Source organism: Rattus norvegicus, chromosome 3 (genome assembly GCF_036323735.1).
Source record: "Rattus norvegicus strain BN/NHsdMcwi chromosome 3, GRCr8, whole genome shotgun sequence".
NCBI lineage: Eukaryota > Metazoa > Chordata > Mammalia > Rodentia > Muridae > Rattus > Rattus norvegicus.
The window spans coordinates 160,153,469-160,175,786 of NC_086021.1; the positions used below are offsets into that span (position 1 = coordinate 160,153,469).

The following is a 22,318-nucleotide window of genomic DNA, read 5'->3' on the forward strand; positions in this document are numbered from 1 at the left end:
TCAAAAGCAAAGCAATTGCCAAAGATGAAATGCTGTCAGTCTGATGGGTGAAAATGGCCATCTTGGTGTACTTTGGGCGTACTGTAATTAAGGATCAAAAGTAGACCTGGGCTGTAGCTCATTGGTAGAGCAATTGCTCATCCACTTTTGAGACCCTGGGTTGTATCCCTAGTATTGGTGGTAGAGGAGGTGGCACAGAGAAGAGGCAGAATGCACTTGAGTGTCCTTTCATACGCTGAGGTGATTTGTTTTTTAATTACGTCCTTCGCACAATATAATATTCACTGCAATTTGATATTCCTCCTCCTCCTCCTCCTCCTCCTCCTCCTCCTCCTCCTCCTCCTCCTTCTTCTTTTTTCTTTTTCTCGGAGCTGGGGACCGAACCCAGGGCCTTGCGTTTGCTAGGCAAGCGCTCTACCACTGAGCTAAATCCCCAACCCTGATATTCCTTCTTCTTAGTTACTAGAAGCTTTAAGAAATTAAGAGATTTATTTATTTTACTTTGAGAGTTTTGTCAGCATGTATCATATGCATGCCTTACGCCCTGGAAGGTCAGAAGTGGGGATCAGATCCCCCTGGAACTGCTCTTAACTGCCAAACCATCTAGCCCAATTCTTGGAAGCTCTTTTTAGAGCAGTTAGCTCCTTGTAAGTATTCGCTTTTTATGGTTCCGTGCGTGATGTAAGCGTTCTTAGGTTTAAAGCCCAGTTTAAGTAGAGCATGGTGACACACACTTACAATCCCAGCACTTGGGAAGCTGAAGCAGAAGAATCCCAAGTTCACAAGCTTGCATCCCCCTGAGAAGTGAAAAGTAAAGACCAGGTAAACATGAATACTTGGAGACAGATTGGCTTAATGTAGCCACAAAAGAGAAAAGCTGAGGCGAGTTCCCACCTTTCCTCACTAAGGTGATGTGGGCTCTGGTTTTAGTTAGGGGATTTCCTCCTCCCCACTCTGTGAACATGTTTTATGGTGCGATTCCTGAAACTGCTTTAGCTTCTGAAACAGCTTGGACAGGATCCACGGGAGGGGAGGGGGGAACAGGTCAAACAGGTCAGTGTTCTCATTTGGAATATATTAATTAGTGTATATATTACAACATCATAATGAAGACTGCTCTGCTGCTTAATGAACATATATTAATAACATTTTCATAATTAAAAAGGCCTCCTTTTCATATCAAGATTATAAACATTTTCATTCATCCTTTCTTTCAGTATTTTTAACTTAACTATGATCCATTTGTACATCAAAAAAACAACAAACAAACCAGGGTGGCTCTGTGTAGCCCAGGCTGTCCTGGAAATCACTGAGATCAGCCTGATTTGTTGAGTGTTGAGATTAAGGGCATGGGTCACCAAACCCAGCACATTATTTCTGATGCTTGGTACAGAGAATGAGATGTAGATTCAAATATTTTATTTCAAATGGCCGTATGTCTGCCTCTCAAAAGATTTGGTAAAAAGCAAGGAATCAAATCCAAAGCAAGCAAACAAACAAATAAACCAACAACAAAAACCAAAAAGAAACAAAACAAAAAACAAACCCAAACAAAACAAACCACCAAGTGAATGAATCCAAGGCTGAAGGTGCAACTACACGGAAGACTGCATGGCTAGCACTCAGCTCAAGGACCTGCGCCTGATCTCTAGAACCAGGAAAAACACTTCACCTCCTGGATTACTCACTCGACCTTTATCCCACACTAATTTACAGAAGGGATTTTTCTGATCTCCTGTCCTGGCTCACTTCCTGTTACTCATCTGAGGAGCGCTGCAGCATGGACCAGACCTGCCTGCCACCTTCCTCTGCAGAGGTTCCTGCCACTCTGGAAGCCTTAGCCTCAGAGAATCTACTTGGAACTACGCTGGAGTCATCCAGTAGGACTGGGCAGTTGTGATCTCAACTACTCAAGAACAGTGTGCCTTAACATCTATCGAGTCTTTCCTTTCCTTCTCAAATGTTTTTCTTGATTTTGCATTTTTCCCTATGTGTCCCTTTAGGTATTTTTTTTTTGGTTCTTTTTTTTTTTTTTTTCCGGAGCTGGGGACCGAACCCAGGGCCTTGCGCTTCCTAGGTAAGCGCTCTACCACTGAGCTAAATCCCCAGTCCTAGGTATTTTTTAAAACTGATTTCAAAAATCATTTGTTTACCCCAATGAACTAGATTGTTGGGGGGAGGGCAACAAGGGGGGGAGGATGGGGAGGGGAACACCCATAAAAAAGGGGAGGGAGGAGGGGGATGATTGCCCGGAAACTGGGAAAGGGAATAACACTCGAAATGTATATAAGAAATACTCAAGTTAATTTAAAAAAAAATCATTTGTTTAACAACCACTTGCCCATGTATATAAACTCACAGATTACTATACACTAGGTTTTCCTAGTTTAGGTTTGTTTTTGAGGCGGGGTCTCACTCTACTGTCCAGGCTGGCTTAGAACTCATTATAAAGCTCAGGCTTGAACCCATGCCAGTTCTCCTGCCTTAGCCTGACTGCTGGGATTACAGGCATGCTGAGTGATAATTTTATCTTAATACAGGATGTCATACCCACACAAAGATGCTTGCCATTGTCATCTACATGATGAAACCACAGGGAACACAAAGGACATATTGGGGGGAGGGTAGTTTTTCATATTACAGATGGCAAAGTGAGAGGAAATGTTAGAACCCATCCTTTAGTATTAAGAAAAGTTTATTCTTAGTTTTCATAGTTGTGATTAGAACCCAAGGCCTTGCACATGGTAGGTAATAGTTCTTTTACATACTTGGCTTTCAGTTTTCTTACTATAAAAGCATGTAACAAAATGCATCCTCTTGGGGGTCAGAGAGATGGCTCAGCAGGTAGAAGTGCTTTCTCCAAGCCTGAAGACCTGAGCTCAGCCTCTGGAACTGAAGGAGAGAACTGGAGAGAACTGACTCCCCATAAATTTCTGATCTCTACTTATGTACAAAATAATAATTGTCTTAAAAGTTTCACCTTAGGTGTACAGTTAAATTATTAAATGCATTCATTGTTGACCAACCATCACCACTATTCATCTCTAATTCTTTCATCTTGTAAAATGAAACTCTACACCCACTAAAACAACGGCTCCCATTTTCTAGTCTCCAGGTGTTCGTAGTCTCCATTTGTCACTCCCCATAACATGAATAATCTGCAAACAAGTGAAATCAGAAGTTATGTCTTTTTGTGACTGACTTTTCACTCAATGTCTCCAATAATCAGGTTATAATATTCATTTCTATTTATTTATTCACATATGTGTGTTTGTGTGGGTATCTTTATGTGGGTACAATTATTCGTGAAGGTTAGAATGTGATGTCAGATCTCTTGGACTTGAAGTTACAGGCAGTTGTGAGCTGCCTGCCCTGGATGCTGTATCTATACTCAGGTCCTTTGTAAGAGCAGTGCAGGCTCTTAACTGCTGAGCCATCATTCCAATCCCTCTATTCCTTTTTAAGGCTAATTAATATTCCATTTCCCACCTTTTGCTGATCCTTTCAACCTTAAATGCATCCCTGGGCCACTTGCATGCTTCGTAAATACAATGGCAAGATCAAGAATGTGATTTTTAGACCCTATTTTCTTTTTTTAAAAAAAATTGTTTAATGTTTAAGATAATTACTTCCCCTTTCCCTTCCCCAGACACACACACACACACACACACACACACACACACACACACACAGTCCTAAATAGTTAAGTATAACCTGCTTGATCTGCATATTACTTGTATGCATGTTTTCAGGGCTGACAGTTGGTACTGGATAACTGGTGTGCTCTTCTCTGGAAAAACCATCTCTTCAGCTCTTAACATTCCTTCGTTTCCTCTAGTTCTTTGCTTAGGTTTGAGGTCTACTGGGCTTATGTCTATCAATGCTGTTCTTGTTCAGCTCATGTAGGCAGTCATGGTATAGACTTTACATTCAATTCTTTTGAGTATAATACCCAGAAGACTTGTGTTAAATGGTGATTCAATGCTTATTTTCCATATGGCTATGCTGTTTCACATTTCCATTCACAGTGTGCCACTCCTCCTCCGCATCCTCTTCTGTTTTTGTTTGTTGTTTATCTTTTGGTAGGTTTGTTTTATGTCATGTGTATGAGTGTTTTGTTCACTTGTAGGACTGTGCACCCTATGCATGCCTGGTAACAGCAGAGCTCAGAAGAGGGCATCCCAAGGGCTCTTAACCACTGAGCGACTCTCCAGTATTTCTGTTATTATTATTTTAATGTGAGCCATCCCGATGGATTTAAAGTGGCATTTCAGTGGTGTTTTGATTTGCATTTCTGTACTGATTTGTTGGAGTGATGTTTTTGTGCACTGTGTAAAGATTATCCTTGTAGTTTTCAAATGCTGATCTATACTGGCAGAATTGAGTAGACTTATTGTCTCAACATTTTGTAAACATTCTTCTCCATCACCTAATTGTCCCTGGATTTTTTTAAAATGTGGGTTCTGGGGATTGAACTCAGGTTGCTAGCCTGCCTTTAACCACTAAACCATCTAGCCAGCCTCAATTTTTTTCTTAGTCACCTTCTAGATAATAGAAATGTAGCTCAAACACTTTAGATTATTTGAGACCACATCCCTCAAGATTAGTACCAGGAGGCCTACCTTCTGGACAAAATCTATTCTGGAGCCTACATCTTACATCACATGGCAAGCTAATAATTGGGGCTCCTAAGGTCGGCATGGTGGCACATGCCTTAAATCCTTGCCCCTGGGAGGCATCCTTCCTTTTGTTTATGGAAGAAGTCTCATTACTGGCAAGATGGTAACCTTAGCCTCAAACAAAAGGGATTGTTTTAACAACAAGATCATTAATGTCTAGCGCTTGTTCTACTTGGCTAGACGGGACCATGCAGATCCTCAAGTTTGGGGATGTGAGTTGCTACTCTCATCTTACTTACTCCTTTTTCTATGGACCCCCCACTGCTTTCCCATATGCCCTAGCTAGAAGGCCTCCTTTTTCTGTATAGCAAATTCTAAGAAACTGTTCAATATGTAAACCTGGCTCCACTGTAAGCCTAGAAAGTAGTAACATGTGTCAGTTGTCACACGTTTGAATGTGCTCCCCCTAAACTTCAGGTGCTGTCTGTGTAAAAACATGGCCTTTCTGAGATTCTACCATGAGGGCTCCTCCTTCATGGACCCAACTAAAGCCCTTACACAGGAGACTTCAGACAGCATTCACCATCTTGCCTTTCTGTCTCTACCATTTGAGTACACAACACCAAGGTGTGCGAAATCTTAAAAGTGGTGAATTGTCAGACATGCTGGAATTTCATCTTGGACTTTTCAGTCTCTAGAACTATGAAATAAAACCTATGTTCTTTATAAATTACCCAGTTTAAGGTGTTTTATTATAGTAGCAGAAAATAGACTAAGGCATCTGCAAGAGAATGCAGTAAACTCCATCTATGGAGTCTAATATGTACATCCCCAATACTGCACCAATGTTGCCATCAGGGGGGATTAGGCAAAAATAGGTATTTTCTGTGACCTTCTTTTACATTTTGGAAGTACTGAATTGGTTAACAGATAGGGAAACAAACTACAGAACTTTATTCTTAAACACCAATAACATGAATGTGTTGACTATGGCTTGTACAGTCAGCAAGGTAGGAAACATAGATTGCGCTCCCATTGTGGAGAAATGAACTCAGTGCTATCAAGTGGCATGCCCAGGTCTGGCCTCTACTTGGTAGTGACTCACATCCCTGCCCACTGTTTCCATTCCACTGAACCCTTGTTGGAAAGCATCGTCAGAAATACACAAAAAAAACACAAAGGAAACACAATCTTGCTTTCTCCATGGTGTTTCAGATTACCTGACAAAGCTTACAAATACCAAGGGCCAGCAGGAGTAAAACAGAATCCTACCACAGACTAGACCAAAGTCAGATATTTTCCTTCCAAACTCATGCAAAAGTACTATAATGTTTACTTAGCTTTAAAAACAGTTTACTGAGACATAATTGACACACTAACTACATAAAGTACAAAATCTGCTAAGTTTGAACTTAAATTCTATCACCAGAGTAAGATAACCAAGAGGGCTGTCTGTGACCCTGTGTCCAGCCCCTCCCATGCTTCCCTCTCAACCCCTCCAACTTCAAATGTCTATGGATCTACTTTCTGCCACTAGAAATGACTTTGAATTTATTTTTTTTTTACTTCACCTAGCGTATTTGGGGATTCATGCTGTTTACCACTGTTGGCCCTGTCAATACTCATTTCTCTCTTTTAAAAACCTAATTTCACCCACTTGAAATGGCAAAGGGACATCTTGGTGGTGGCAGAACAGATGGCAGTCCTTTGTTCATCCTATCGTGATGCTTAGCGCAATGCCTGGCTTGATGCCTGGCTTGATGGCCAAAGCTGTCTCATGCCGAGGATTCATACAAATCAAATCAAACTCGAATCCAGGCAGAGCAGCACATGAGGAGGAACACATACAAAGAGCTGTGGACAGCCATGCCTTCCAGCTCATGCCACGGGTGGGTCATAGACACCAGTTTGCCACCACACCACACAGCACAGATGAAAGATACTGCCCAGGCGCCCACCAGCTATGTGAGCCACAATGTGCGAGTATGTGGTGGTTAGATGGAAGTGAGAGAGAAGAGAAACAGCCTGAGCATTATGAGGAGAGATGGAACTGGAGACTCAAGCATGAAGTAGCCTTTTATGAGTGGCCAGCCTACCCTCTGCAGTCATGGTGAGGTCCCAGTCTGAGCTGACACTAAGGGCCATGTCTGAGTCCACAGCTACAGAGTGGAAGGAGTTGGTGTCAATGTCTGTGGCTCTATTACCACTAGAGAATACGGGGATGTCCCTGGTTGAGGCGGCTGCTGGGAAACACATGGGTGTCCGAGAGCTGTGACTAACTGTACCTGCCCGCACTGGAGTCAGTGCTCAGAAGAGCCGGCTCCATCTCTCACCAGGAGCACTCGGGAGAATAGGCCCTGTGCCTAGTCCAGGCAGCACAGTGGAGCTGGTCTCTGTGGAAAGGGTGTGGGTGAGCCAACCCAGAGGGCATGAGTGTGGGAGATATGACCCTGCCATACATCTTCATGGGGTGGCACAGGTGCAGAGGTGATGCACCCCTACCCACCTCTTGCCACCACTGGGAGTGAGGAAAGCTGCCCACAGGGTCATGAGCTTGGAGAGCTAGCCTTGCCTGGATAGTATAGCAGAAATGACCCTGGTGGCAGGAAGTGCATGTGAGCAGGCCCAGAGGGTGAGAGCTTGAGGGAGCTGGTCCCATCACTCATCTGCCATTAGTGGTGTGGGTTTAGGGGTGATACCTTGACCCTCACCACCTGAGGTCATGAGAACTAGCCCTGCCCCTCGCCAGCTGCAGCACCCAGGAGAAGGGGCCCTGCTCCTCATCTGGGCAGCACAATAGTGCTGGCCCTGGTTGGAGGGGGTGCACGTGAGCTGGCTCCAAAGGCAAGAGCATGGGAGAACTGGCTCAGCCACCCCTCTGACATGAGGTGGCCTGGGCCAGGAGGAGATGCCCTTTGTCCCCTCACCCCTTGCCACCTGAGACAGTTGGAAGAAGTGACCCTGGAGTCATGAGAGCAGGTGAGCTGGCTCTGCCCTTCTCTGGCAGCAGTATTCTGCAAAGTGGACTCTGGGTAGCACAGTAGGGCTAGCCCCTGATTGAAGGGGAATGGGTGAGCCAACCCAAAGAGTGAGAGCAAAGGAGAGCTGGCCCCACCACTCTATGAGGTGGCATTGGTACAGAGGTGAGGCCCTCCCCGACTCACCACCTACAGTTAGAACTGCAGATCAGGAGAGTGGGGGAGCTGGCCCTGTAGCACTTGGAGAACAGGGCACTGCACCTTACCTGGGCAATACAGTAGAGCTGGCCCTGATAGTGAAGACACAGGTGAGCCAGTTCCAAAGGTGTGAGAGCAGGAGGGCTGGCCCAGCCCCTCACAGGCTGCAGCATTTGGGAGAGTGGGTCCCACATCTTTGGGAGACTGGGCAGTACAGTCGAGCTGGCTCTGGTGGTATGGGTGTGGGTGAGCAAACTCCAAGGGCATGAGAGCTGGATTGCCCCCTGTCAGTCACAGCATATGGTGGCCATAGATGTTTTTTTTCTTTGCTTGCTTGCTTGTATGTTTTATTTCGGAGGGGAGGTTGCAAGGGTGAAGATCAGATATGAGGGGACAGGGAGATGCATGGGACTAGGGTGCATGATGTAAAACTAACAAAGAATCAGTAAAAAGTAAAAAAAAACAAAAAACAAAAAACAAAAAAAAAAAACCCACCTAGTTTCTTAGAGAAGTTTTAAGTTGATAACAAAATGGAACAGAAGCAAAGAGATTTCTCATATATTCCTCTCTGTATATATACAGCCTCCCCTGTATCTCCTACAGAGCAGCACCTGTCTGCTGAAGAACCTGCATCAACACATTTGTACCCAGAGTTCATAGTTTATATGAGGGTTCACATTTGCTATTGTACATTGAAGACTTTGTGTAAATGCATACAATAACATCCAGGATTGCAGAATAACAGTTGTGCTGAGTCAGTGTGAGCGCCCTCGCTCGTGCGCGGGCTCTCGCTCGCTCTCTCTCGCTCTCTCTCTCTCTCTCTCTCTCTCTCTCTCTCTCTCTCTCTCTCTCCTTCACCCCTTCCTCACTGCCCACTTCCAACTCTGTGGAGATACACCAAGATCTGGCAGAGAAGGATCACTGGAGTGTGGTTTTTAGCCTGGCCTTGATCCATCATATCTCTGCTTCCTGATCTGCTAAGATATGTGTTGCCTTAGCCACACAGTCCTGCCATCATAAACACTGCCAAGAACTTTACCATGTTCTCCCTGCTATGATAAACTAAACTAAACCAAAATACACTTTTATCCTTTGATGATTCTGCAAAATATTTTATTATAGTGATAATAAAAGTAGCTAAGATGTATATTTGGAAGCTCTGCCAATCATATGCAAAACCATTTATCACTGCTATGACCTCTTCGTTAATGTATCCATTTGTCACTGTGCATTGATCTCTTAAAAAATATTATTGCTGTTGGCACTTAACTTGGGAGCCCATTTAATGTAGTTTTGGGTTTTTTTTTTTTTTTTTGCAGTGTTAGGGAATATTAGTATATTTAGAAGTAGACCTTTAAAGGACTAATTGTGCTAAGCTGAGATCAGTTGGGTCAGCACTAATCTATTATGATCAATGCATATAAGAAGAAATTTGAGAAAATAAATTAAGCCAGGCAGGCAGGAGTGGCAAACATCTTCAAGTTCCAGGACACCTAGGGCTACATAGAGAAACCTTGTCTCAAACAAATAAACAAACAAACAAAACAAAAATGAGGAACAGGAAGAAGTGGTGGAAGAGGAAAAGCAAAAAAGAAAAAAGAAATAATGAGGTGAAGACTGGCGAATCTTGAGCTGGGAGTGGTGGTACATAACCCGTAAACCAGTACTTGAGAGATGGAAGGAGGGAGATCAAAAGTTCAAAGTTATTTTCAGATATGTAATAAGCTAAAGGCCAACGTAGACTACATAATATGCTGTCTTAATAAGCAAAACTAAAACAGTAATAAACATATATAGACAAAGGCCATGTGAAGAAAAAGGAAGGCAGTCAGCCTTCAGAAAACTGTGCTAACAATTTTGCCGTTTCCCAGTTTGCCATTACTTTGTTGCAACAGCTTGAGCAAACACGCAGGCCTGGTAATCTTTGATACGATGGTAGATCTTGCAAATATTCAGTGGTGAGTGCTAGATATTATTATTTTATATTAATTAACTATGGGTTTTTTTGTTTTGTTTTGTTTGTTTTTGAGACAAGGTCTCCCTATGTAGCTCTGGCCATCCTGGAACTCACTATGTAGAACAGCTGCCTCTGCCTCCTACAGATTGGAATCTAAGGCATGTACCAACACACACACACACACACACACACACACACACACACACACACACACACACACACACTTATTTTCCCAAGTAGGGCTCCTCTGACTGTCCTGGACTATCTCTGTAAATCATGCTGCCTTAGAGATGTCTGCTACCTCTTCCCAAGTGGTGGGATCAAAGGTATGCGCCACTACTGCCTAGCTTATTCTTTTATACTCCTGTCAATACCACTTCTGAGGACACAGATAAAAGAGAAGGGTCTGATTCTCTTGGGTCCTACTTTTTATGACTAACTGGGGAATCTGAAGAAGTATTCAGTCTGGAGCTATTTCCCACCACTGAAGTACAATGCTCTTGAATATTTTACTATATACTCCATGAATTTGGTCTTGAAGGGAACAGACTAATCCCTTTAATCTTTTAGAGTACTTCAGTCCTCACATGTTGGTCAGTGCTCTCCTGAATGCTTACAGTCTCTCCCTTTGCCCCTGTCCTCTTTTTGGTACTCAATCCAGCAGTCTCTAGACACTCCATTCCAAATCCATTACCCAGGAGGTCCATTAGGCTCCATGCCTCAGTTTCTCCTTTGCTGTGCTCTGGCATGGGAACTCTCAAAGAAGTCAGGTCCAGAAGTCTAATAGTCCTCTCCCTTGTCAGTCACCTCCAGGGATTACTGGCTCTTGTTGCTCAGTACCAGGTGTTTTGAAAACATTATTTCATCTGCGCGTAGGAGTCTACATCTCTAATCCCAGTTCTTGGGAAGTAGAGGCTCAGGAGTTCAAAACCTGCCTTACTACACTGTACTTTTGAAGCCAGCCTGGGCCACATACGACTGTAAAAAGCAGACAAACGTTGCACGTATCCTCCCCCTTTTTTTGCTTTAGTGCTGTTTCAGCTCCTTCAAGACAAATGCAACCCCATGTGTCTCTAAGTGGGCTGGAGGTACAACTTTTTGTTGTTTTCTAAAACAAGGTCTCACTAATTAATTATACCCGGTTGGCCTCAAACAGGTGATCTTGTTTCAACTTTCTACTGCTGGGGTTACAAAGTGTGCTCCACACCTTGCCAAGAGGTGAAGTTCTAGTTGTCCTTGAAGAAGTAAGTATTCATAATTGTTTTTCAGCAATACCTGCAATGATGGCTAGCGTTCATGTTGACCTGATTGTATTCAGAATTAACGAGGGGTTTGAAACACACCTCTTTGTGTTGCCACACACTCCTGCCAACACAGTTGCTCCCCATTGTGACAGACTGTACCCTCTGAAACTGTGAGTTAAAATGAAGCTTTCTTCCCTTAAACTTGTCTGTCAGATATTCAGTCCTACTATTGAAAAAGGTAAAGAAGGGGGCTGGAGAGATGGCTCAGAGGTTAAGAGCACTGTCTGCTCTTCCAGAGGTCCTGAGTTCAGTTCCCAGCAACCACATGATGGCTCACAACCACCTATAATCAGGTCTGGTGCCCTCTTCTGGCCTGTAGTTGCATACATGCAGGCAGAAAGCTGTATGATGTATACATAATAAATAAATAAATGTTTAAAAAAAAAGAAAAGAAAAGAAAAAGGTAAAGAAGTAACTAAGTACAGGAAACTGGTATCTCTGAGAGGATCCTGCTGTGATAAACTTAAGCATATTGTTCATAGGCTTTGAGAACAGGAATGTGGGAGGAATGTGGAGGAATTTGGAGCTGTGGCATGGAGAAACCCTGGAGTGTTGCAATCACCGCCAAATGAGCTGTCCTGCTGGAAATTCAGAATAGACTGCCAATAGAAAAGCAGGTAAGAAAGACTACTCCCCAGGAAACAAAGATTGTCAGGGTCCAAAAGTCGCAAAGGAAGACCCAAGACTCAAATAGTTTGCAAAGGCAAAAAACGTTTATTCTGCAGAAATTATCAGCATGCAGGGGTCCACCATTGATCAAAATGGTGATAACCCAAGGGGCTGATAGACCCCCCTTTTATGCAGGGCTCAGGGAATTTTCCAGAAGGATTTAGGTAACTCTAATATGATTGGTAGGGGGAAAAGCAGTGAAATCAGTACAATTTTGATTGGCTGCTACGTTAGTTCCATTATACTTGGTGAGCCCCTGAAGAATGCTGGAAACCAGCTCAGTTCTGGCCTTGTTATCTCCTCAGCCAGGTGTCCCAGGAGCTGACTCAGCTCCAGACTTATCGTCCCTAAATCAGGGCTGTCACTGACTAAAGGCCCTTGTCAGTGGCTTCTTCTGAGGAGCCCAGTCTGCTTCCCATGGAGTCGTTTGGACCTCTCAGATTCTATCAAGAATTGTTATTGAGGCTAATTCTGTTACATTCTAGCAAAAGATTGAGCTATGTTCTATGTCCTGAAATTTTGATTAGGCTAAATTAGAAGGTAACATGTTTTACACAGTAATTTCAAAACTGTATCCACTCTATAGCATGTTTACTGATCTCTGCCTTTATAATGAGATTGCGTAAGTGGAACAAAAGAATGTGAAAAACATAGTTTTGTGAACAGAAGATCTTGAGCAAGTTTTAAAGTTCAGACAAACTAGCTGAACTACTTTGACATTCTGGTTCAATTAAAGAGTGATCTTTGACTCTGAACTGGGACAATAGAAAAGATACCATGAACCCAAGTTATGTCCCAAAGAAGCTGGGGTACATTTGAAGCCAGAAGCACAACATGGAGTCATCTATGGTGCTAGTTTCCAAGGCATGTAAAATACACATGTTGCAGAAAAATGAAGGTTTATGTCAAGGTTCAGGAAAGTCACGTGGGCCAGGCAACATGTGGCAGAGTAGGAATCCCTTAGCTCCTGAGTAGGCTATTCGTAAAGCTGTCAATGTGAAGCCCAAACTGTAATAGAGACAGACCCTACATGTTGTAGATGCTAGGAATGTAGATTATCACCAAGAAAAGGTGTGCGCACTAAGAGGAGTGAGCTCAGATGTTATGTATGTCACAGGTAGCAGGGATACAGGGTCATGGCTACCCAAGCCTGTTATAGACAAGATGATGGCACCATGAGCCCTAAATGCTGAACCTAGAACTACAAAATTTGGTGTTTTCCCTGATGGGCTTGCTCTTTGTTTCTTTGCTATGTTCCCTCCCTTTTAGAATGGGAAGGTTTCCTCTGTGCCACTATATATTGGACATATATTGTAGGTTGATGTCATTATGCAGGTGAAGGCAGACAAGATAAAACAAGGCCTGTCATTGGACAAGAAGGGAGGCAGGAACAGAGGTTTTAGAAGGGAGGGAGAGGAAGAGAGAGAAAGCGAAGAGGAAGGAGCTAGGAGAACAGGGTAGCAGATGTTAAGATTCTTCTCTGCGCATAGATATAAGTTGTTATGACAGGATGGGTATGTACAGGATTTTATGCTGTCTGGATGGGCAAATTATATCTTATCAATTGGATCAGAGGTTATTGTGTGGTGTGTTCTTTCATTGGGTGACTTAATCGAGTCCACAGTAAGAGAGCCACGAGATAGGCGGTCTCTGTATGAAACTGGCTTGGCAACAACCCACCAAGGGAGCTGTGAGTGAGGACAGGATGGCTTGGCAGGGTGCGGTGCTGGAAAGGCTCGTGGACCGACGGGGTCAGACAGTACTTGGGTGCAGCGTGGAGCCACTAGTTCCAATGACCTGCTGGAGCTGGAACTAGTGAGAGAGTGACCACCAGGGTACCATTGGGAACCATTCTGACTTCTTTTTTAACCACAGCAAGTATATAACATTAAAATTTTTACAGTGGTTCAAATTAAGAGAATGCTTTGAGTCAAAGCATCAATTCAAAGATATTTTGAACTTAACCTTCTGAATAATGTTTTAAAGGTACCCTTGAAATTAAATAAACGGCATTTAGTATTATGAGACAGAGAGGAGTGGGATTTCCTTTGGGGAGTTGTGAGTAGGAATGTGAAGGGATGGGATAAAGTATTACAGATTCAAGTAATATGTTTGAAAATTGACAGAGAGTAGACTTGTGATGATTAACCTTCAATGTCACGTTTAGGACCCCCAAGGAGTCTGAAACGTATACCTCAGAGTATCTGTGAGAATGTTTCAGAGAAAATTAACTGAGAAAGAGAGACCTACACATAAAACTACCAGCACATTAGTCCTGAGCAGCTCTACCCACCATGCCTTCCCTGCCACGACAAATCACACCCTCTTCCAACTATGATCCAAAATAAACCCCTCTTCCTTACGTTGTACTGTCTGACGTCCTGCTGCAGCAAAAAGTTAACCACTCCATTACTGTAATCACCAAAACAGTTGAAGTGCTTTGGATTTGATCTTATTAAACATATTCTCTTAGAAGGAACAAAAGAATAAAGTCATTAATAAAGATCATTGCCCCAACACTAGTAGCTGGATTAAATTTTTTATAAGAGGAAATCTTAACCTTCGAAGTCTTATTCCAGCACAGTTGGTTATAAGAAGCAATTGCACTGCGCAGCTGAGAACTTGAAGGCCGTAATGAAACGTGCAGCAGCAGCAGCAATCTCTAATGTCTCTTTGTTTTCAAAGAGGAAAGCAGAAATCATGAGAATTTTGTTGGCAGAGTTGATTGAACAGCGAGTATCCCACTGTGGGAAGGTCTGATTTTGTGTGTATGTTGGGAGAAGGCGGTCAGGGAAGGGTTCTACCAATAACAACAAAAAAGTTTACTACAGAGTAGAGCTCACTTTCAGGCTCAGACATGGCCGTGCTTCCTATTTCCCCCACAGTACATCACCACGCTGTTGAAATTTACCTCAGTACTTATGTGCTGCCTTTTGGCTATGTTTCTCCTTCACTAGACTGTAAGTTCCATATAGACTGGGATTTCCCTGACTCTTGTGCCATGTTAGTTGTATTATCTAGCTTTCAAGAAAGGGTAAGCGAAAGCTACTTGTTAAATGAATACAATAAGATACAAATCCTACTTCTAATATGCACCACACAGTTAAAACTCCGGAGGAGAATTTCACTTCCCTGTTATTGTGTTATCGATTTCCACTATGGGATCTGTATTACTCCGAATCAGACACAAAGAAAGGAGCTGACTGGGAGAGTGATGGCCCCTGAGATTCTCTTTCACCATAGCAACTGCATCTCCTGGGTGACTGTACACCCAGAGATCCATCCCTGGATCACTACAGGATTCCCTACAGAATCTTTCAGTTTTCTCTTGAGACCTTGGGGAGACACTGGCAAGCTTCCATGTGGCCCACACTGGTTTGACAGTCTCTTCTTTCCGGAACCTTAAGCTAGATATTAAGTGTTCTACAATATTGATCTTTGTTATTTCAGGGTCCTGACATGACATGCTTTGTCAGAATGCCTTGTGTCCCTGAACTGTTGAGACTTTCTCTTCTGTTTCTAGACTGCTTTTCTTGTCAGTGATGTTCTTCACATGAAATTGCTTGAATGAAACGAAAAGGCAAAAGATGGAATTTTTTTCTAACATAAATCAGTACATTAAAAAAAGTTACAATAAATAGGTCTTTAAGAAAGGATGAAATACACCGTGGTCATGATGCAATCCCAGCACTCTGGAGGCACAAGCAGGAAGATCTCTGTGAGTTTGAGGCCAGACTGGTCTACAAAGCTTGCCTGTCAGGACAGCCAAGGCTACACAGAGAAACCCTGTCTCAAAAATAAATAAATAGATGGATGGATGGATGAAATAACTATACATGGTGGTGTATACCTTGATCCCAGCATTTGGGAAGTAAAGTTAGGAGGATTAAGAACTTAAAGCCATCCTTGGCTACATACGATCCTGTCTCATAAAAGAAACAAAGGGCATCAGGAAATCAAACATCATGATGAACATAATCTCAGTACTCAGGAGGCTGAGGCAGAAAAAAAGGCAAGTTTAAGGTTAGCCTGGACTATTCAGGAAGACTCTGAAAGATGATGAATTTGAGAGCAGACAGATTGTCTCCAGTCACTCTTGCATTCTCTCTAGGCCATAGGTCTGATCGAAACATTTTAGGTTAAAAGCTGACAGCTACTACCCTAAAAGCTGAAAAACAACAGATTTCCCTAGGGAAAAGAGTTCTCTACCTGTATCACCAGTTGCTTGCACGTATCTGGCAAAGCACGGTAACTGATGACTACACTGTTTATAGGAACTGACACTGATGCTACTTTCAGGCAGAGCTCTATGGATGGCTAGTCCAGGATTGAAATGGCACAGGTCAAGGATGAAAGGGCATAATGCATCTGCTGCACACATTATTAAAAGCAATGGAAATCAACAGCTTGATCTTCTCTAGGGCCTGTCTTTCACTGTATCAAAATAACTGGCATCAACCCTACATTCTTACCTTCCCACTGTATGAGTAGCCAACAATATAACCAAATCTTGTGTGGAGATTCCATTAGTCCCATGTCAACTAAAGATAATTTAACATTTTTCTTCACTTTAAAGTGCAAGACCACTTTTTTCCAGTTTCAAGAACCAATATAAGATCAGAACACACCAGATGATGCTGGCACACTCCTTTATTCCCAGCATTCATGAGGCAGAGGCAGGCAAATCTCGAGGCCAGCGTGGTCTATGAATTCCAGGATAGCTAGGGCTACAAAGAGAAACCCTGTCTCACAAAACAAACAAACAAACAAACAACAAACAAACAAAGATCAAAACACTCCTGATTCTGCTGATATCCCTCCACTAGCAGTCCCTCTCTATCTTCTTCTCTGTCTTTTTACAGCACTGAGCTCGAACCCAAGGCCTTGAGCATATTAAGCCAAGTGCTCCTAACACTGGGCTGTACCCCAGCCCTCTACCTTCATCTTGACAAACTGACTGAAGGAGTAGCTTAAAGATCAACGGAGTAGCTTTATAATTAAAACAATAGGCTCTGGCATGTGATCTCTTGCTTGAAGCTACTCTACTTCCACTTTTTTTCTCCATAGGATATCTTCTACCGTGTAATAACACAGCATGAAGGACCTTACCGATATGACCCTTGGTCTTAGAATCTCATAGTCTACACCTGTGGGCCAAATAAACTCCTATAGTTTATAATTGTCTCAGTCTGTGCTCTTCTGTTATTGCTGTAAAAACTGACTAAGAGGCTGGAGAAATAGCAAAGTGGTTTAGGCACAACAGCCTGAGACTGTAACCTAGCATTCTGTGTGAGTGTATGTAACAAGCTGGATATGAATCTCGTGGTGCCTGGAAACCCAGAACTGAGTGTGGCAGACCCAGGAGGACTACCAGGGCTTGCTGGCTGACGGCTGAAAAAAGAAAGTTGTGGGTTGGGGAGAGGCTGCCTCACAGTTATGAATAAGGTGGAAAATGACAGAGGAGGGCACTCAAGGCCTCCTCTAGCCATCACATATACACACGGGAAAACATGGAAGAAGGTTTAGAGATTGGTAATGGCGTAAGCTGGAATAATTTGGAGAAAGTTAGAAACAGCCTATATTTTCATGAACAAAGCATAAGGGATAATTGTGATGAGGGCTCAGTGAAAGAGCTTCAGGAAAGTTAAGAATTCATCATTTTTGCTTAAGTATTTGTGAGGTTTCAGACAGTATTCAATTTCCTTTCTCCTGCTGTCTTTGCACATTCTAGCCAAAAGCAACTTAGGGAAAGATAGAAAAGGTTTTGTTTGGTTTTGTTTGGCTTTTTGAGTCAGAGATTTACTGTGCAATGGCCCTGGCTGTCCAGGACTTGATTTGCAGACCATTCTGGCCTCAACTCACAGAGATCAGCCTGCCTCCACCTACCAAATGCTGGGATTAAAGGCATGCACAGGCATGCACCACCATGCTCAGCTTGGGAGGACAGAGCTTATCTGTCATTGAGAAAAGTCAAGGCAGGAGCTCAAGCAGGAACTTCAATAAGAAACCATGGAGAGCTTGCTGGCTCACATGTAGCTTCATACTTAGCTTTCTTAGATGGCAGAAGAGCGCCTGCCCAGGGAGAGGGGCCACCTACAGCAGACTGGCCCTTCTACATCAATTAGCACTCAAGACAATTCCACATAGATACGCCCACAGGTCATCTGATCTGCGCAATTCCTCATTTAAGATTCCCTTCTCCAATGACTCTAGTTTACAGTCAACTCAAGTTAACAGTCAAAGGTAACTAGGACAGACAGAAACGAGGACCCACATTGGAAATCAGAATAAAGGCCATCCTCTGTGAGATATCAAAATGTGGAACTATATTAGAAATCAGAGTAAAGGTCATGCTTGTGAGATCTCAGGCAAAAATGAGGAACTATATTTGAAATCAGAGCAAAGGTTACCCTTGTTTACAGAGTTCTAAAGACTTTTAGCTTAATTATGTCCATGCTCTGAGCATTACAACAAGCAGAATGCATTGCTCCCTGTGCCTTGATTTTAAAGAAGGCTGTCAACAGTTGAGGAAGCTAGATGTCATGAGGCAGAGCCACCACAGAAATACCATGAGGGCAATGCTTAGTAAAGCTACAAGGGTCGGGACACCTGCAAGACCCCAGAACTGTAGAACTACCAGTGAGACTCCAACTGTAGGAGAACTGAGGTAAAAGACTCCAGTTCATGATTGCTGGTAAGCTCAATGAAGCTATGGAAGGAGGAGTGTTGGAGACCCAGAAAGCACACATAACACATTGTTACTGTCCTACAGTGCCCAGGGGCACAGTATTAAAGAACCCCATTCTTTATCTTTTAGATGAATGCTATTTTCTCTGATGAGCTTTGGACTTACTAGGGGCCAGGTACTTCTTCCTTCTTGCCTACCTCTCCCTTTGGAATGCCTGCCCCACCATTGTATTTTGAAAGTAAGGCTCACAGCAGGTCTCAGGATGAATTGTGCTTTGAATGTCACTAATCTGATTCAGATTAGACTCTGAACTTAGGTCATTTGAGTTGATGCTATACTGTGACTTCTTTCAGATCTGTGAGACTATTATAAGTGAAATGCTATGATTTGAATTCTTCCAAAATACAAAATAACAACAACAAAAAAGAGGCTTGGCCAAAACATCTGGACTCACATGATCCTTCTTTCTTGCCTTCGTGTCCCCAGAAGCTTACACTAGCACACCCAGCACATGTTGAAGATTAGGAATGGGACTGTGTGAGGTGGTGGGATGGTTAAGAGATTGATTAGGGCTTGCTACACGGTCAGGTGTTCCTCTGTCCTCGCTCTGTTTTCTCTAGAATACCTTTTCTCCATGTGATACCTTCTACTATGCTAAGCTGCAGCACTGAGGCCCTCCTCGAACGCAGCCCTTTGATACTGGACTTCCAGCATTCCAGAACTGAAAATCAGAAACTAGCCAGGCAGTGGTGGCACATGCCTTTGATCCCAGCCCCCTGAAGGCAGAGGCAGGAGTGTCTCTGTGAGCTCAAGGCCAGCCTGGTTTACAGAGCAAGTTCCAGGAGAGTCAGGGCTACACAGAGAAAGAAACACTGTCTTGAGAAAAAAAAAAAAGCCCACTTCTCCAGTCTGTGGTATTGATACAGCAGCAGCAAGTCAACTGAGACAGTTCTCTTCTCAGCACACAGTAATTGCTTCTATTCTTCCAGTTACTCAGAAAAGACGCCCCCATACTCTTCCATTCAAACAATCGATAAATCCTGATAATGCCTCCTTGAATTCCACATTTTTTCCCACTTTCAAGGCTACTTCCCCAGCCCAAGCCCAACAATGTCTTTCTTACCTGATGACAATACTCCTAACCTCATCATCTCCAGTTTCTTCTGGTCATAGACAAGTTCCACTTACTTTCTTTCTTTCTCTTTCTTTCTTTTCTTCCTTCCTTTTTCTATGTATCTATCTACCTAGACACTTTCATCAAGTGTCCCAGTGTCACAAGGCTTCTTTCTCATTTAAACTTGTCAACAGTTGCACTCTCCCTGTCCCCCACCCCTCCAACATTTCTCTGTATAGCCCTGGCTGTTCTGGAACTCACTATGTAGACCAGGTTAGCCTTGAACTCACAGAGATCTGCCTCCCAAGAGCTGGGTTTAAGGGTGTGTGTCATCACTGCCCAGCCACAACTGGTCTCTTACTGGCTCTACAACTCTCCCGAGTACTCAGAGTACCTGACATATCTCTCTTCCTTTGTCTCTTGTCTCTTCTTTGGAAGGTAAAGCTCATGCGGGTAAGCTGTAGCCTTAAAGTGTTATCACACCTGATAGTCAAACTGTTAAAAGAATGGCTCAGGCCTGGTAGGATGGCTCACAGGGTAAGGGTTCTGCTAAGCTTTGCAATCTAAGTTCAACCCCTGGGATCCATGTGATAGGAGAAAACTAACACCTACAAATTTCCCTCTGGCCTTCACATTTATGCCAGGCATATATGTGTATATGTGTAACACACACACACACAGGGCTGGGGGGATGGGAGTAAGGTAAAAATGGCTCAGAAGAGTGTTGGATGACCCAACCGTATAGTTAGCAATGTTCTAATGTCAACATAGACAGGGCTGACCAGATGGCTCATGCTTGATGCCAAAGCTTGAGGATCCAAGTTTGATCTTTGGAACCCATATAGTGAAAGAAAAGAACTGATTCTGGCAAGTTTTTCTCTGACCGCCACATCATATGTGAGTGTTGTCCCCCCCACCCACCCAAAATAAAAACCACAAATAAATATATATAATAAAAAACACACACTTACCAAATAGGATATTTTAAATGCACAACTATGAGGTGCTAGATTATAATCTGGGGGCAGGAGAGGGAAGGAGTAATGAATTCTTGACACAAGCTAACAGCTTTCTCAGTTCCTTTAGCTTATGATGTTGGCAACAGCGATGGTTGCACCAGAAGATGCTACCAGCTGATGCTCACCAGGTGCCAGGAATTTTCCACACACCTGGGCCTCCAACTGGGAGGCATTCTTATCCTCACATTACAGATGAAAAAGCAGACTCAGAGGTTAAGTAGCTCATGCCAAGCCACAGATTCTGAAAAGGCTCACTTGAGACTCAGGTCACTATGCAGCACTCCACAAAATATGGAATTTAGTATAAGGGAAACTAAACCCAAAAGGAAAAATCATCGAGCTAAGGGCCATTTTAGTCCTAGCACTCTGGCTATCATCTTCCCTATGTTGGTTGGTCCCTCTGTCCACACACAAGATAGGACAGGACAAGTGATTGCTGTGCTGACAGATCCCCTTTGCAAAGCAGAAAGCCACTGCAACTTTTATGGTACCAACTATGGACAAACAGCACTGACCTGAAGCTTGTCACATTTGTGTCATTAAACAGTCTTCCTGCATTTTTTTTTTTGAAATGCAAGTATTCTTTTAAGAGCAGCAGTAGGAATTTTGAACAGGATTCCACCTTTATTAGCACAGATCTGATAAACCATGACTTTTAAAATATTAAAAATATTAGTTTGTGTGTGTGTGTTCTTTGTAGCTTTCTCACCTTCTGCCGATACATGGTTTCAGGGATCAAACCTAGTTCACCAGACTTGTGCAACAAGCATCTTTACCCAATCACCCACTGGCCGCTCTTCCTACCAGTTCCATCCTACCTCTTTGTTCCCAGAAATAACAACTCTGAGATTTAATAAATCCCTAGGCTTTGAATTGCTCCCTGACTAAATTGTTTATTCTAGTCTATGTGTGCCACATGACTGGTTCCTTCTCAGTTTCATGCATCTGTCTCCTCAGAGTTTGAGGCAAATCTCCCTGCTCTTGATTCTTTCCAGAATCCTAGCTCTTTCTCTGCCCAAAGTCCCATCTGCTATTTACTGCATCAGCTAACAGGCCATCAGGTTTTTATTGACAGGAGATGCTTCCACACAGTTCACAAGATAGTCTCTCTAAACCCAGACACTTTTAAAGTGTCCAAAATTCCATGATTCTTTCTATAAGGTGGCCTCCATTTATAGGTCAAGAGTTTTCAATCTTCCTAAAGGCTTCTCCTGCAATGTAGACTTGTCTGCCAGAGTCACCACAGAAAGCTGCCTTGGGAAGGAATAGTGACTGTGGGCTAAAAGGAACTTTGAGTCAAAGAGAAATATAAAAAACACAGTCCTAATAAAATCTAGAGTCAGGCAATAGAGCAACCATGACAAGGTAAGGCATGATGGGAAAAGGCTGACCCAATGGAGGCCCAGATGAAGTACAACAGAGTCAACCTGCTGTAATCACTAGAGCCAAGTCTGTTACTTAAGGTGCAGTAGTAGAAAAGAGATAAAGGCCAGCTGTAAACTTCCTCTTATCTTAGTCTGTAAATTAACACAGGGATACATGGCCTGTGAGCTGCAGGTAGTACCTTGAAAAGGCTAAAGGCGAAGGGCATGGACCCTGACCTCAGTCTACTGCCTTTCTGGATAGGTAAAGTCAGCAGCATCTTGGATGGGTGCCCTTCTCTGAATCAAGGAAAAATGGGAGGTGTTGACTGTGGTCCTTGGTATTTACATGAGAGTGATACGACTAGGAAACCTCCCATGCAGCCCACTGGTATCTGTCTATCCCTAGAT

General features: G+C 43.2%; 1 protein-coding gene and 1 long non-coding RNA gene across 4 annotated transcripts in view; one reads left to right on the forward strand and one right to left on the reverse strand.

Annotated features, from left to right (window-relative positions):
- The window catches only part of Abhd12 (abhydrolase domain containing 12, lysophospholipase), a 60,236-nt gene that overhangs the window by 33,745 nt on the left and 4,173 nt on the right, over positions 1–22,318 (reverse strand). The window lies entirely within an intron of this gene.
- LOC134486181 (uncharacterized) lies at positions 1,884–13,899 on the forward strand. Its single transcript, XR_010064986.1, has 2 exons — positions 1,884–2,003; positions 2,116–13,899. It is a non-coding gene; the product is annotated as an uncharacterized LOC134486181 (long non-coding RNA).